Here is a 15,108-nt window from a genome sequence, read left to right on the forward strand (position 1 = left end):
AGTGCAGTCTTGAGAAATGCTGCGTGAATCTTAACATTTAAACCAGATGTCATCCTTTCATTACTCTGATCGTGGGAAGGCTATGTGAAGAGGAAAAGAGTGTATCTGGTTGGAACGACGATAATTGAACTGGGAGGTTTTAAAATATTTGTGATTAATACCTCGACGAATCTCACGATGACAGCTACAGATATTTTTGTCATATTTGTCCAGTACAAAATGGTATCACTGTTGTCAAGCAAGGTGAGACAGTGATTGAAACAATGAATCAGTGCAATACAGAAAGTAAGTTCAAGTCACCCCGCTTTCGCCGTTACCTTAAGAAAATTAAGGTCAGTATTATAGACGATTGTAAAAATTTTTTGTCAATTATTTCTTTACAGATGAATACCAGCAAAATGGGCATGATTTTTCCTTGTATTTTATCATATTATCCTAGCTACGAGACTCATGTAAAACTTCTTTGTGTACATATAAATGCCAGAAAGCTTGGAGTGCGTCAGTGTATTTTCCGACTGGGGAGAAATCGGATCATCGTTGGAATTCACGTCAATTCTCGCATATGTTACTATTACCGTTCAGGTACGACTATCTGTGATGACTGATGACGCTGCTACATATTACAAATGCATTTACAAAATAACAGTCGGCCACTATTCGAAGGTTATATATGTGAATACCTCTGTTACCTTCCAACTGCGACTGTCTATGATCAGATTCCACAAGTGTATTGAAAATATCTGGCTTGGAGAAAGAGAGAGAGAGATATCGTAACGAAGACCAGCCCGTGATTGATAATTTTCTTTTCTAAATTATTTATTCAGTGGCAGAATCACGCACAATTTTAACTAAAGTTAACAATTTCGCGTGGTGTTCGTCCATCGACTAATTTCTGTACAATCTTATTTACTATCTATTACTGCTGAAACCGGTAATTAATTTAAAAAATCAGTGTGTCGCGACTGGTATGACGAAAAATACTTTGCGCCACGCATCGTTGGATTACTTATATAGTAAAAATGTAATTGTACACATCATATTAGTACTGTACAGGATACAGTTCCTTAAATCAATAAGGAAAGTACATTAAGACAAAAATACGAGGATCCACGAAGGAGTTACTCTAATGGGACGGAAATCGATAGATGTGATGGCCATGTACAGACAAATAAGTGATTATTATTTCAGAAAAATTGGGTAATTTATTCAAGAGAGAGGGCTTCACAAACTGAATAGGTCAATAACGCAGTGGTTTACCTGTGGCCCTTATCCAAGCTGTTATTCACCTTGGCATTGATCGATACAGTTGTAGGATGTCCTACATCTACATCTACATCTACATTGATACTGCGCAAGCCACCAACGGTGTGTGGCGGAGGGCACTTTACGTGCCACTGTCATTACCTCCCTTTCCTGTTCCAGTCGCGTATGGTTCGCGGGAAGAACGACTGTCTGAAAGCCTCCGTGCGCGCTCTAATCTTTCTAATTTTACATTCGTGATCTCCTCGGGAGGTATAAGCAGGGGGAAGCAATATATTCGATACCTCATCCAGAAACGCACCCTCTCGAAACCTGGCGAGCAATCTACACCGCGATGCAGAGCGCCTCTCTTGCAGAGTCGGGGGAGTCATTCCAGATGTGGAAAGGGTGCTTCCGGATGCCATGAAGGGTACAGGGTGCACCCATCTGCAGGTGGTCGCTCATGTCGGCACCAATGATGTGTGTCGCTATGGATCGGAGGAAATCCTCTCTGGCTTCCGGCGGCTATCTGATTTGGTGAAGACTGCCAGTCTCGCTAGCGGGATGAAAGCAGAGCTCACCATCTGCAGCATCGTCGACAGGACTGACTGCGGACCTTTGGTACAGAGCCGAGCTGAGGGTCTGAATCAGAGGCTGAGACGGTTCTGCGACCGTGTGGGCTGCAGATTCCTCGACTTGCGCCATAGGGTGGTGGGGTTTCGGGTTCCGCTGGATAGATCAGGAGTCCACTACACGCAACAAGCGGCTACACGGGTAGCAGGGGTTGTGTGGCGTGGGCTGGGCGGTTTTTTAGGTTAGATGGCCTTGGGCAAGTACAGAAAGGGCAACAGCCTCAACGGGTGCGGGGCAAAGTCAGGACATGTGGGGACCAAGCAGCAATCGGTATTGTAATTGTCAACTGTCGAAGCTGCGTTGGTAAAGTACCGGAACTTCAAGCGCTGATAGAAAGCACCGAAGCTGAAATCGTTATAGGTACAGAAAGCTGGCTTAAGCCAGAGATAAATTCTGCCGAAATTTTTGCAAAGGTACAGACGGTGTTTAGAAAGGATAGATTGTATGCAACCGGTGGTGGAGTGTTCGTCGCTGTTAGTAGTAGTTTATCCTGTAGTGAAGTAGAAGTGGATAGTTCCTGTGAATTATTATGGGTGGAGGTTACACTAAACAACCGAACTAGGTTAATAATTGGCTCCTTTTACCGACCTCCCGACTCAGCAGCATTAGTGGCAGAATAACTGAGAGAAAATTTGGAATACATTTCACATAAATTTTCCCAGCATGTTATAGTCTTAGGTGGAGATTTCAATTTACCAGATATAGACTGGGACACTCAGATGTTTAGGACGGGTGGTAGGGACAGAGCATCGAGTGACATTAAACTGAGTGCACTATCCGAAAATTACCTCGAGCAATTAAACAGAGAACCGACTCGTGGAGATAACATCTTGGACCTACTGATAACAAACAGACGCGAACTTTTCGACTCTGTATGTACAGAACAGGGAATCAGTGATCATAAGGCCGTTGCAGCATCCCTGAATATGGAAGTTAATAGGAATATAAAAAAAGTGAGGAAGGTTTATCTGTTTAGCAAGAGTAATAGAAGGCAGATTTCAGACTACCTAACAGATCAAAACGAAAATTTCTGTTCCGACACTGACAATGTTGAGTGTTTATGGAAAAAGTTCAAGGCAATCGTAAAATGCGTTTTAGACAGGTACGTGCCGAGTAAAACTGTGAGGGACGGGAAAAACCCACCGTGGTACAACAACAATGTTAGGAAACTACTGCGAAAGCAAAGAGAGCTCCACTCCAAGTTTAAACGCAGCCAAAACCTCTCAGACAAACAGAAGCTAAACGATGTCAAAGTTAGCGTAAGGAGGGCTATGCGTGAAGCGTTCATTGAATTCGAAAGTAAAATTCTATGTACCGACTTGACAGAAAATCCTAGGAAGTTCTGGTCTTACGTTAAATCAGTAAGTGGCCCGAAACAGCATATCCAGACACTACGGGATGATGATGGCATTGAAACGGAGGATGACACGCGTAAAGCTGAAATACTAAACACCTTTTTCCAAAGCTGTTTCACAGAGGAAGACCGCACTGCAGTTCCTTATCTAAATCCTCGCACAAAGGAAAAAATGGCTGACATCGAAATAAGTGTCCAAGGAATAGAAAAGCAACTGGAATCACTCAATAGAGGAAAGTCCACTGGACCTGACGGGATACCAATTCGATTCTACACAGAGTACGCGAAAGAACTTGCCCCCCTTCTAACAGCCGTGTACCGCAAGTCTCTAGAGGAACGGAGAGTTCCAAATGATTGGAAAAGAGCACAGATAGTCCCAGTCTTCAAGAAGGGTCGTCGAGCAGATGCGCAAAACTATAGACCTATATCTCTTACGTCGATCTCATGTAGAATTTTAGAACATGTTTTTTGCTCGCGTATCATGTCATTTCTGGAAACCCAGAATCTACTATGTAGGAATCAACATGGATTCCGGAAACAGCGATCGTGTGAGACCCAACTCGCCTTCTTTGTTCGGAGTGCACATTGGTTTTCTTCCCCTCTCTTGCTGCCATTTCCCTAAGGGGCCCCATTACGCGCCTGACGTTGGAGCTCCCAACTACCAGTAAGCCCACCCTCTGCAACTGCCCGGATCTTGCAGACTGAGGGGCAACCTCTGGAACAGGACAAGCAACCGTGTCAGGCCGAAGATCAGTATCAGCCTGAGACAGAGCCTGAAACCGGTTCGTCAGACAAACTGGAGAGGCTTTCCGTTCAGCCCTCCGGAATGTCTTTCGCCCCCTGCCACACCTTGAAACGACCTCCCACTCTACCACAGGTGAGGGATCAGCCTCAATGCGGGCAGTATCCGGGCAACCACAGTCTTAGTCCGATCAGGGGATGCGTGGGACGAGCTGGCCGTCCCCGACAAACCCCCATCCGGACCCCCACAGTGATGCCCATTGGCAACAGCCTCAAGCTGTGTGACCGAAGCCAACACTGCCTGAAGCTGTGAGCGAAGGGATGCCAACTCAGCCTGCATCCGAACACAGCAGTTGCAGTCCCTATCCATGCTAAAAACTGTTTTGCAAAGAACGTCTGAACTAATCTACAGAGAGCGCAAACAAATCGACAAAATTTAAACGGTTATTAAAATACAAGATTGCCTAGTAAATGCAGTAATGCTGCTACTTGCGCACTGCTGACACTGCTCGGCGGCGGAAGGAGACTAAGCGAAATTACACTATTCAGGTACCAAAACGCGATGCTACACTCTCAGATACTATAATACGCCCGAAATTTATGAATCAAACAATGCAAGTACCAAAAACACGCAAAGAAATTTAGAATTAAACTATGTAACAAATGAGTGAGCTAGGAGTATACGACTTGCTGCTCAGCTGCTTATCCAACGGCGGCAGGGAGCACACTGACTGTGACCAACCGACACTGGCCGTTCAAAACAAAAACAGTAGACAAACGACTACGCGAATTTACACTATTCAGGTACTAAAACGCGATGCTACAACTCTCAAATACTATAATACGCCCGAAATTTATGAATTAAACAATGCAAGCACCAAAAACACGCAAAGAAATCAAGAATCAAACCATGCAACAAATGAGTGAGCCAGGAGTACACGACTTGCCGCTCAGCCGCCCATCCAACGGCGGCAGGGAGCACACTGAGGGATATCGTGCCACATTCTGTCCAAGTGGCGCATTAGATCATGAAAACCCTGCGCTAGTTGGAACGCCGTGCCCATAAAGCTCCAAATGTTCTCTGTTGGGGACAGATCTGGGAACGTCGCTGGCAAACTTGAAGACTAGCAGTAGAAATCATCGCAACGTGCAGAAGGGCTTTTACTTGCTGAAATCCAGGGTGGTAACAAAACATGGCGCACAAAATCCTCGATGCACCGCTGTGCTGTAAGGTTGACGCGGATGATAACCAAATGAGGTCTACTATGAAATTAAATGGTACCCCAGACAATCAGTCCTGGTTGTCGGGTCATATGGCGCGTGACAGTCATGTTGGTATCCCACCACTGTCCGTGATTTCGTCGGACACGTCTTCTCTCGTCATCTGGATTCCGTTCGAATCGGGTCTCATGAAGAAAGACAATTCTGTTCCAGTCATTGTTATTCCAATCCCCGGTGACCACCAAAGAAGAGTCCAGAGACGCCCCAGACAGCAATGGGATACCACCCAACGCCTGGGTGCCATTTAATTTTATAGACGGACCCCTTTGGTTGTCATCCGCGGCAACCTTACATCTCTGTGGTACGTTGACGATGTTCTGCGCCTCGTTTTGTTGCCCTTCGTGGCAAGTCATCCTGGGCTTACATTTCAGGAAGATAATGCCCCTTCCTACATGGCAAGAATTTCTACTGTTCGTCTTCGTGCTTGCTAAAACCTACCCTGGCCATTAAGTTTGCTGGATCTCTCCCCAATTGGCAACATTTGGAGTATTATAGTCAGGGCCCTCCAACCAGATTGGGATTTTGATAATCTATCGCACGAGTTGTACAGCATTTGGCACAATATCCATTAGGAGCAAAATCCAACAACTGCATCAATCAATGTCAAGCCGAATAACTGCTTGCATAAGGGTCTTGACTTGCTCAACTTGCGAATCATCTCTATGTTGAATAAATCATCGAATTTTTCTTGAAACTGTAGTCGTTTGGCTGTACAGAAACATCACATCTACTGAATTCCGTCCCATTCTGTTAGTTGCTTTGTAATGTGCCATATAACATTTTTTTGTCTATAGGGTATATGCCAATGTGAAGACTTCCGTTGGATGTGGGCATCAACGCCGTTGTGTCTACTACAAGATTTCTCATTTTCGCTTCACATTTACTTCCACAAAACTCAAGCACTACACTTATCACAGTTACGTACCAAAACAGGCAAAGCACTTGACACACGTGTTCCTCTCACGGTGTCATTGAGAAGGACATGCACCAAGACTTACAGATGACGAGAAGCCTAAAATAAAGAAAATGAAATCATGAATTGGTCAACACAAAAATTTGTTCGTTTAACCCATTTATAACTTCACATTCCCTTCTCTTATAAAAGCGATGGGTAACTGCGAGCCATGAATGTAATATGAGAACCTTTAACATCGCAGCGCGTCAGCAATCGTTGGTTAATATATTAAAAACTAAAAACCGGCCTCGATTGCGAAAAAAACACCTAGTGTTAAGTGTTAACCCAGGTTTCGGCGTAGATAATTACACCTTCTTCAGAACAACAATAAAACCCACAAGTGCCTAAGAAGACCTATGTCAATGATTAAAAGAACACCATAGCTATACATTTATAAATGAAAACGAAAAGGAAAACACAAACAGTACGTATATACAAAGTCAGAAATCACTACTTATCTTAATGGTGTACACCATTTCTTTTTCGTTTATAAATGTGTAGCTATGGTATTCTTTTAATCATTGACAAAGGTCTTCTTAGGCACTTGTGGGTTTTATTGTTGTTCTGAAGAAGGTGTAATTATCTACGCCGAAACCTGGGTTAACACTTAACACAAGACGTTTTTTCGGAATCGAGGCGGGTTTTTAGTTTTTAATGTAATGAATATGAGCCATTCGTAACATTATGGTACAGTTTTGGAGAGTAAAAACACTGGCATTAATTACAATCCAGTTTCCTCTCTGTGAACTTTAAACAAGTGAAAATTGCATTTATCTTTTGGTGCTGCCACCATTCGAATGTAGAGTGGCTCATGTCATAACTTAATGATACCACCATTGTTTTTTTACAGCAAGAGGCATAGGTATCAGTGACAACAGCTGTACTGCTGAAAAAGATATCCGCGAAGTACTTTTAACCTACTGAGTGTGAAGTGCAGATGGAGTAGACCAGTCGGTGCGCTGGGTATTAATGACGCAACATTAGTCGAACAAGAATTTAATCAATACAGTTTACAATCGGATATTCTGTTCTGTGTCAGCGCCAAGACTGGTGGCAGAGCTGCATCGCGATCTCGGAAGTTGCTGCTGCTGCCAGCTCTGGTGCGTGTCGCCCTCGGCGTGCGGCTTACGGAACTACAGTGTCGCGTGGGTGGCAGACCTCGGGTGCGAACGGCGTAGCCGGTCTGATAGGCGCGGCTGAGCAGGACGGAAAGTGTCAGTTACCAGAGCACTCTCGCTGACATCGAAGGCATTGTGTTCGGATAATCTCTTTGCTGTTCTCAGGAAGTAGAAATGGGCCATATCGTATTCCTTGCACCAAGGGAGGTTGGGGACGTGGATGAATGCCTACGAGTACCAGTCGTGTGGCACCAGTGGTTTGCACTTTTGCCAAATACCGCAACAGGTGTACAGCACATCAAGCACCATCAGCTCAGCAAGCCGCAGTTAGAATTCTTTTAATCCTCTCATTATTGCCTGTAAGGTGGGCACCTGATAGAATCAGAGTCTGGTCGGCCAGACAGGTAACAGCAGGTGGAAGTCGTCTTCATATACAGTAATAGCGCTTTACAGACTCGGCCTCGTAGGTTGTGTACTGTAACGTAACGACTGGACACAGAGGCTCGGATTTATTTCGAGGGTGAGTCAAATGAAAATCTTAAATTTGTAGTAACAAATCGAAATTTCGCGCCGTTACCCTGTAGGCTGGTAAGCGTGCTACAAACAGCGTGCAGAATGGCCTGTAGGTGGCATCACAGTGCAGATGCACGTATACCGTCGCAGCATCAGTATAAAGATGGACGCCCCACTTGCAACTGGTAACAGGGAAGAACAGTGTTCTGTTATTCGATTTTTTCGTAGTGAAGTTGTGAAACCTATTGACATTCATCGACGAATGAAGGTTCAGTACGGCGATGCATGTATGCCACAGCAGCAAGTCTAGGAATGGAGTAGGAAGTTCGTAAATGGTGTGACTTCAGTGGAAGATGCTAATCGTCCAAGTCAGGCACGAGTTGTGAGTCCACAGAACATTGCAGCAGTTGAAGCCATAGTGACACTGATGACATTGCAACATATTTACAGATTAGTCAAGGGTCAGCACACCACTTTGTGCATGATGTGCTCCGGCTTCACAAAGTGTCTGCAAGATGGATGCCACGGCGGCTGACTCCTGAAATGAGAGAACGACGTGTTGATGCTTTTAAGATCTTCTTCGGCGCTTTGAACGAGAAGGTGATGGCTTCGTTGCAAGAATCGTTGCTGGGGACGAAACCTGGGTTCACTTCCACCAACCGGAAACGAAGAGCGCCAGCAACCCAGACCTTGCCCAAAGCGATTTCCATATCTTTGGACCATTCAAAGACGCAATGGGAGGAAAGAAGGTCCGTCCTGATGAAGAGGTACGCCACGCGGTGCATGAGTCGTTGCGCGGACTACCAAAAGAATTTTTTTTCTGAAGGAACTTATGAACTTTGTAAGCTCTGGAGGACTTGCGTTGAGTGTGGGGAGATTATGTTTAAATGTGATACAGCTTTGTACAACTTCTGCACAATAAATAATATTTAAAAAAAATATTTTCTGATTTTCATGTAACTCACCCTCATACTATAGGTTTGAGGCGGTGGCGCGATGTCGGGTCAGTAATGAACGAATGTTGGCTACTTTTCTGGGCTCTGCAGCGGACTTCATCTCTCTCTATTTCGCATGAATGGCTTTCAGGGTACCAGGTTGTCACTTTTCCGCTGTATCAGCAGTGTGGCAGACTTTCTTATGAATCTTTTACCCCTTTTAAAAAAAAATGAGCTGTTACAATGACGTGATTGCTTCTACAGACGTAAGTCATCTTTCTGAGATTACACTTCAAGCTTCTAGCTTGCACGGGTTGAGGGAATCTCTTATGCGTTTTTCCGTGCAGTTGTCTGCAGTTTTGATGGTGACACGGGGCGTTGGCCTGCCTTGTCCGGGCTGGAAGGGAGTTGAGAGAAATTCTACGTTTGTCTTTAATACATTTCTGCTGTGTAGCACTACCGTTAACTCCGCCTCCACAGCTGAGTAGTCAGCGAATATGGCTGCCGTGTGGAGGACCCCGGTGCGGTACCCGACGACTCTTTCGTTGGTGCGAGGATTGGTATGGGCTGCACTTAGTCTTGTGATGACAGCTGAAGAGCTACTTGATCGAGTAGTAGCTTCTCCACGGTGTGGAAAGCCTGCAAAAGGGCCGGGAGAGCTGTGTGCTGACCACATGTCCCTCTGTAATGCATCCACATGACGGTGCAAGGCGGAGGATGACACGGCAACTGGTAGGCATCCCTTAGGCTTTCACGGCCTAGCGAGGAGCTCTGCTTAACGCTAATACTGATGATAACGTAACATCAAAAAGCTTACCAGTGATCACTGACCGTGTGTAAAGTTACTTACGAATTCAAGATGGTATAGAGAAAGTGGAGCTGGTGAGTGGGTGGAAGTGTAGACGATGAAGGCAAAAAAATGTAGTCGAAATTCCATGTTGTTGTACTCAGTCGTACTACTGGGTACTTGCAGGAAACAGACGACAGACAGCATGTATCGTACCCTGCACCCTTGCGCACCTGCAGCGATGTACCACTGTAGGTGCTGCTCTAAGAGGTTGTCTACTAGCGAGAGATCCTGGATACCAATGAATTACAAGTGAGTTAGGAGGATGCGACAGCATCCTGGCTTGGGTAGCTGGAGCGAGGCAGGAAGTGGGCCAACCAAGTCTGGATGACAAACATTCGACCGATAGTTTGAGCGCTGCGTGTGGCAGCATCGGATTCAGCTCGGATCATATGGCAGTAGCGTGACCCAATCCTCTCCCCCTTACCCCGATGGAGGCGAAGTGAAGGTGCCTTAACGGCTAGGCCGTCAGGCTGCGTCTTTGGTTCGCAGAGTTGGTGCACCACTTGTAGCTGCGTCTGAAAAGTTTCAGAGAAATTGCTGCAAAGTCTAATACTCGTCGATCGTCGATGCATATAGTCTAGTCGTGCCCATGACCAGCTCGGCTGATTCTGAGGTATACAAGGAGCGGCGCTTAAGTCTGGACAAATTTCGATATGAATTTCCCGGCATATCTAGATCCGCCGGGGTTTCGATTGGTATTTTTGGAAGCCATAGGCATCTAGGTAAAAATCAGAGCCTCAAAATGGCCGAGACGTTATGGACAAGTGCGGAGTACTGAAATTCTTCCATTCAGCTGTTTACGATTCGTGTCCAAGTATAATGCTTCGGAGAAGTCTGGGGAATTTTCCACTAACCCAGTGAGAAAACTTCAAAACTGCGGAAGTCATTGAAGAGGCTCATGCGCTGATTTAGGAAGACCCGGGGCAATCGCTGAGGAAATTGGCGGCAGTATTGAATTATAGCAAGCGAAAATTCGTCGGATACTAGAAGAAGACCTCATATGAGCCAGTTAGTGCAAAACTGGCTCCCAGGTAACGTTGAAATGTTTTGGTCAGAGGAGTTCTGGCCCCCGAATAGCCCAGATTTGAACCCTCTCGAGCAGGCCGCTGTGGCCGAGCGGTTCTAGGCGATTCAGTTACGTCCCACAGTGCTCAGAGTCATTTGAAATATTTTTTTGAACCCCCTCGACTGCTATGTTTGGAGCGTAGTCAAAAGAGTTACCAATAAGTGGATGCACCCTAACCACCGCTATCGAAGCACCATTCGCGAATATGAACAACGCTGTTTTAAAGAGTACGCACGATCGCTTCAAGACAAGATTGGAGCCGGTCATTTTATATGTAAAACGATTTCCATTTTCATTTGTATTTTGTTTTAATAAATTTGCTTTAAAAGGTTTTATTTGTCTGAAGCTAAGCGCCCCACTCTGTATACAGCTTGTTCATAATTTAAGTTTTAGTTGCAAGTCGCTGTAGAAAGGGAACCCCTGTTCAGAATGATGTCAAATACGAGCAGCGTATTATTGACAAGGGAGGTGTACTTGAGGGCAATATTATGGAAATGGAAGAGGGCGTAGATGCAAATGAGAAGGAAGACATGATATGCATCAAGAATTAGACAAAGCACTGAAAGATTTAAGTCGAATTGTGGTTCCGTGGGTAGACAACATGCCGTTAGAGCTACTGACAGCCTCGGAAGAGCCAGCCATGACAAAACTCTTACACCTGGTGAGAAGGATGTATGAGACAGTCTAAATACCCTCAGACTTCAACAAAAATATGGGAAAATTACCGACCAATCTGCGTAACAAGTGACAGCTGCAAAATAATACAACGAATCCTTTACTGACGAATGGAAAAACAGGTAGAAGCCGACCTCGGGGAAGATCATTTTGGATTCAGAAGAAACGTAGGAACACGTGAGGCAATACCGACCTTACGACTTCTCATACAAGATAGGTTAAGGAAAGGCAAACCTACGTTTATACCATTCGTAGACTTAGAGAACAATTTTTACAATGTTGACTGGAATACTCTCTTTCAAATTCTAAAGGTGACAGGTGTAAAATACAGGGAGCGAAAGGCTATTTTGACTGCGTGGCCCCTCCCGTCGGAGGTTCGAGTCCTCCCTCGGGCATGGGAGTGTGTTGTTCTTAGCGCAAGTTAGTTTAAGTAGATGTAAGTCTAGGGAACGATGACCTCAGCAGTTTCGTCCCTTAAAAATTCACACACATTTGAACATTTTTGAAAGGCTATTTACAATTGGTACAGATGCCAGATGGTAGTTATAAGAGTCGAGGTACAAAAGGGAAGCAGTGGTTGAGAAAGGAGTGAGGCAAAGTAGTAGCCTATCGCCTATGTTACTCAATCTGTATATTGAGCAAGCAGTAAGGGAAACAAAAGAAAAATCTGAAGCAGGATTAAAGTCTAGGGAGAAGAAATAAAAACTTTGAGGTTATCTGATGTCACTGTAATTCTGTCAGAGATAGCAAAGGATTTGGAAGAGCAGTTGAACGTTATGCACAGTAAGTTTAGGAGATGATATAAGATGAACATCAACAAAAGCAAAACGAAGATGTAGTCGAATTAAATAAGATGATGCTGAGGGCATTAGATCAGGAAATGAAAGACTTAAAGTAGTATATGAGTTTTGCTATTTGGGAATCAAAATAACTGATTATGGTCGAAGTAGGAAGGATATAAAATGTAGACTGGCAATGGCATGAAAAGCGTTTCTGAAGAAGAGAAATTTGTTACCATCAGTATAGAGAGTCAGGAAGTTCTTTCTGATAGTATTTGTATGGAGGGATGGAGGGTAGCAATGTATGGAAATGAAACATGGACGATAAACAGTTTAGACAAGAAGAGAATAGAAGCTTTTGAAATGTGGTGATTCATAAGAATGTGCAAGATTAGATGGATAGATCACGTGACTAATGAGGGGCTATTGAATAGAATTGAGAAAAAGAGATATTTCTGGCACAACCTGAGTAGAAGAAGGGATCGGTTGGTAGGACACATTCTGAGGCGTCAAGGTATCATTAATTTAGTACTGGAGAGAAACATGCGGGGGTAAAAATCGCGGACGGAGGATAAGGGTGTAGGTTGCAGTAGTTACCCTGAGATGAAGAGGCTTGCTCAGGATAGAGTAGCATGGAGAGCTGCATCAAAGCAGTCTTTGGGCTGAAGACCACAACAACGACAACAACATTATTGACACAGTATGAAGCGTCATGGGTCCAAGAAAAGTAAGGAGAAGTTTACCAATAGATGACGCTGTAAGCGTCTTAACGCGAATGAGGTAAGCTACAAACGACAGATGAATCCCAATACGAGGTCTGTGATTTAAGCGGCACCTTCCATCACATGTAGTGTCATTTGTGCTTAACAGCACAATTTCGGAAATGAATATTTGTGGCACTACTGTTAGCTAGGTAAGCCCAACCACCATGGGAAGGTCGTACCACATCGGATGAAAAACAACTATTTTTAATTGTCCTGAGGCCAAAAGCACATAAAAAGCAAACTGGAATAGTTATTTAATTGTCCTGGAGTAAAAAACTGCACAAAGAGCAAAATTACATCAATTTCAAACTGTCCTGAGGCTGGTGCAACGCACGTTCGATTGGTGTCCGTCTATTTCTGCAACAAGTTGAAACCGAGAAACAGTATGTTCCACAACAGATAGGTGTGTCTCAGGGGCTGCTTTCAGAAAGTCTTGCTCAATGCGTGCGTTCCTTTCAGCTACGTCCGTAATTTGTGCACTAAATTATCTTTCAGATAATAGTAGGTGAGCCGAGTGGCCTGGCTGTAGGGTAACGACGGCTGATAATTCTAGTATTTCCGGTATGCCTCTACAGGAGCCGTTTCACTGTCTGTGCAACATGCAGAGAAGCGCCATGTTGCATAAAGATGATTCTACCCTCACATCCACCCTGTCGAAAGGTTGGAATGACTTTGGAACGCAGAAGACTCTCACAGCGTTTACCAGTAACGGTACGCGTAACAGAACCCACAAGACTCAACTCTTCATGAAACGATAAACTATGCCGTCAACGAACACCACACAGCCACCTTTGCGGAACGAGGCGGTACGGCTTGGTGTGAGCAAGGATTTTCCACTTCCCAAATCTTCAGTTCTGCGTATTGGCATTTCGGTGTCCTTCCTCGCCTATATCTATGCTATGTTCGCTCTCTCACTTTTGCGAAGCACAAACACAGTCTTTACATCCTGTTTTGCACTGCTTTATTTCAGTTGTTTGAGGCTGAGTCGACTCTTTATTCGTGCTGAGACAACTAGATTGGAAATGCAAATTAGCGTAACGGTGGTTTCTGGACTACTCTTCATTTGAGATGCCAGTAAGCAATACCCATTATCAGCAATATTACACAAGCGGCTGATTCGGTAGCACCTAGAGTGAAATAGTTTGGTATGATATATTTCACATGGTTGAGCATGTGCTGCATCGTATGTATCTATTTTGTGCGGTCTTCATCCAGGAAGATTCGTAAACCACCTTAGGCTATAATATGACTGAAACAGCGAACTTTCTGTGATAGAAAATAACCCTTTTCTTAGTTGCCAGCTGGACCACACGAAACCAATCAAAGTACTCTGATAAACAAACTATGTGCTGTTAGTTGTCCGTGGAAAATGCAATGGAGTTATTCAGGTACACTGTGCACTGTTTCAGCCTTAGACTCCATAGTACTCCGTCTAATAGGCGATGGACTGATAATGATCAGATGCAACTGTAAACGCTAACTAGCTCGGTCCTCCAGTGCTACCTCTACCTGGTGATACCCACTTCGCATACCAATGGTTGTAAAATGACGCCATTATCCCAGATTTTCCAGGGTCTCTGTGATGTTAGGCATTGGGTAAGCATCTGTGACTGTTGATTTAACTATCTACAATCACAACAAAACCTACAAACTTTGAAGCCCTCCGAGGGCATTTCTTGATCTATAGTTACTGGTGCTCCCCGTGGACTATTACTTTCTTGTTTAATTGCATCACGGGCCTAATGATTAATAAATTCCTCCATTACCAGTTACAGATGACGTTTAAGTCGGTATGTTTTCCTGTATACAGCTCACTAATACCCAGTAGGAGTACTTTGCTGCAATAGTGACGTAGCTAGCAGTTGTCTTGGAGGATTAAGCAACTCCACTTGTCTTTAATAATCTCTCCATGTACACTCTGCCACGTCCTTCCAAAAGCGACAGCTTCCTCCTTAGTGTGGTTCGCTCATGAATCCCAGTAACATTTGTTTGGTGGATAAAAAACCTTTCTTGCTGCACTTTATTTTATTTCTCCCAGAAGCGTTTCACCTTCTCTTCACAAAACAAATATTTCCATGCGTGCTGCGGAGGATGGGCAAGCAAACAAACTCGTTGAGAATCCCAGTGTTGAATATTCTACACTGGAACCTCTGTTCAGTTCTAGGTGCTTCAGCCCGGAACCACGCTGCTGTTGCGGTCGCGGTT

General features: G+C 44.5%; 1 protein-coding gene across 6 annotated transcripts in view; it reads left to right on the top strand.

Annotated features, from left to right (window-relative positions):
• The window catches only part of LOC126414581 (parathyroid hormone/parathyroid hormone-related peptide receptor-like), a 776,049-nt gene that overhangs the window by 684,936 nt on the left and 76,005 nt on the right, over positions 1 to 15,108 (top strand). The window lies entirely within an intron of this gene.

This window comes from Schistocerca serialis, chromosome 1 (assembly GCF_023864345.2).
Source record: "Schistocerca serialis cubense isolate TAMUIC-IGC-003099 chromosome 1, iqSchSeri2.2, whole genome shotgun sequence".
Classification (NCBI taxonomy): Eukaryota; Metazoa; Arthropoda; class Insecta; order Orthoptera; family Acrididae; genus Schistocerca; species Schistocerca serialis.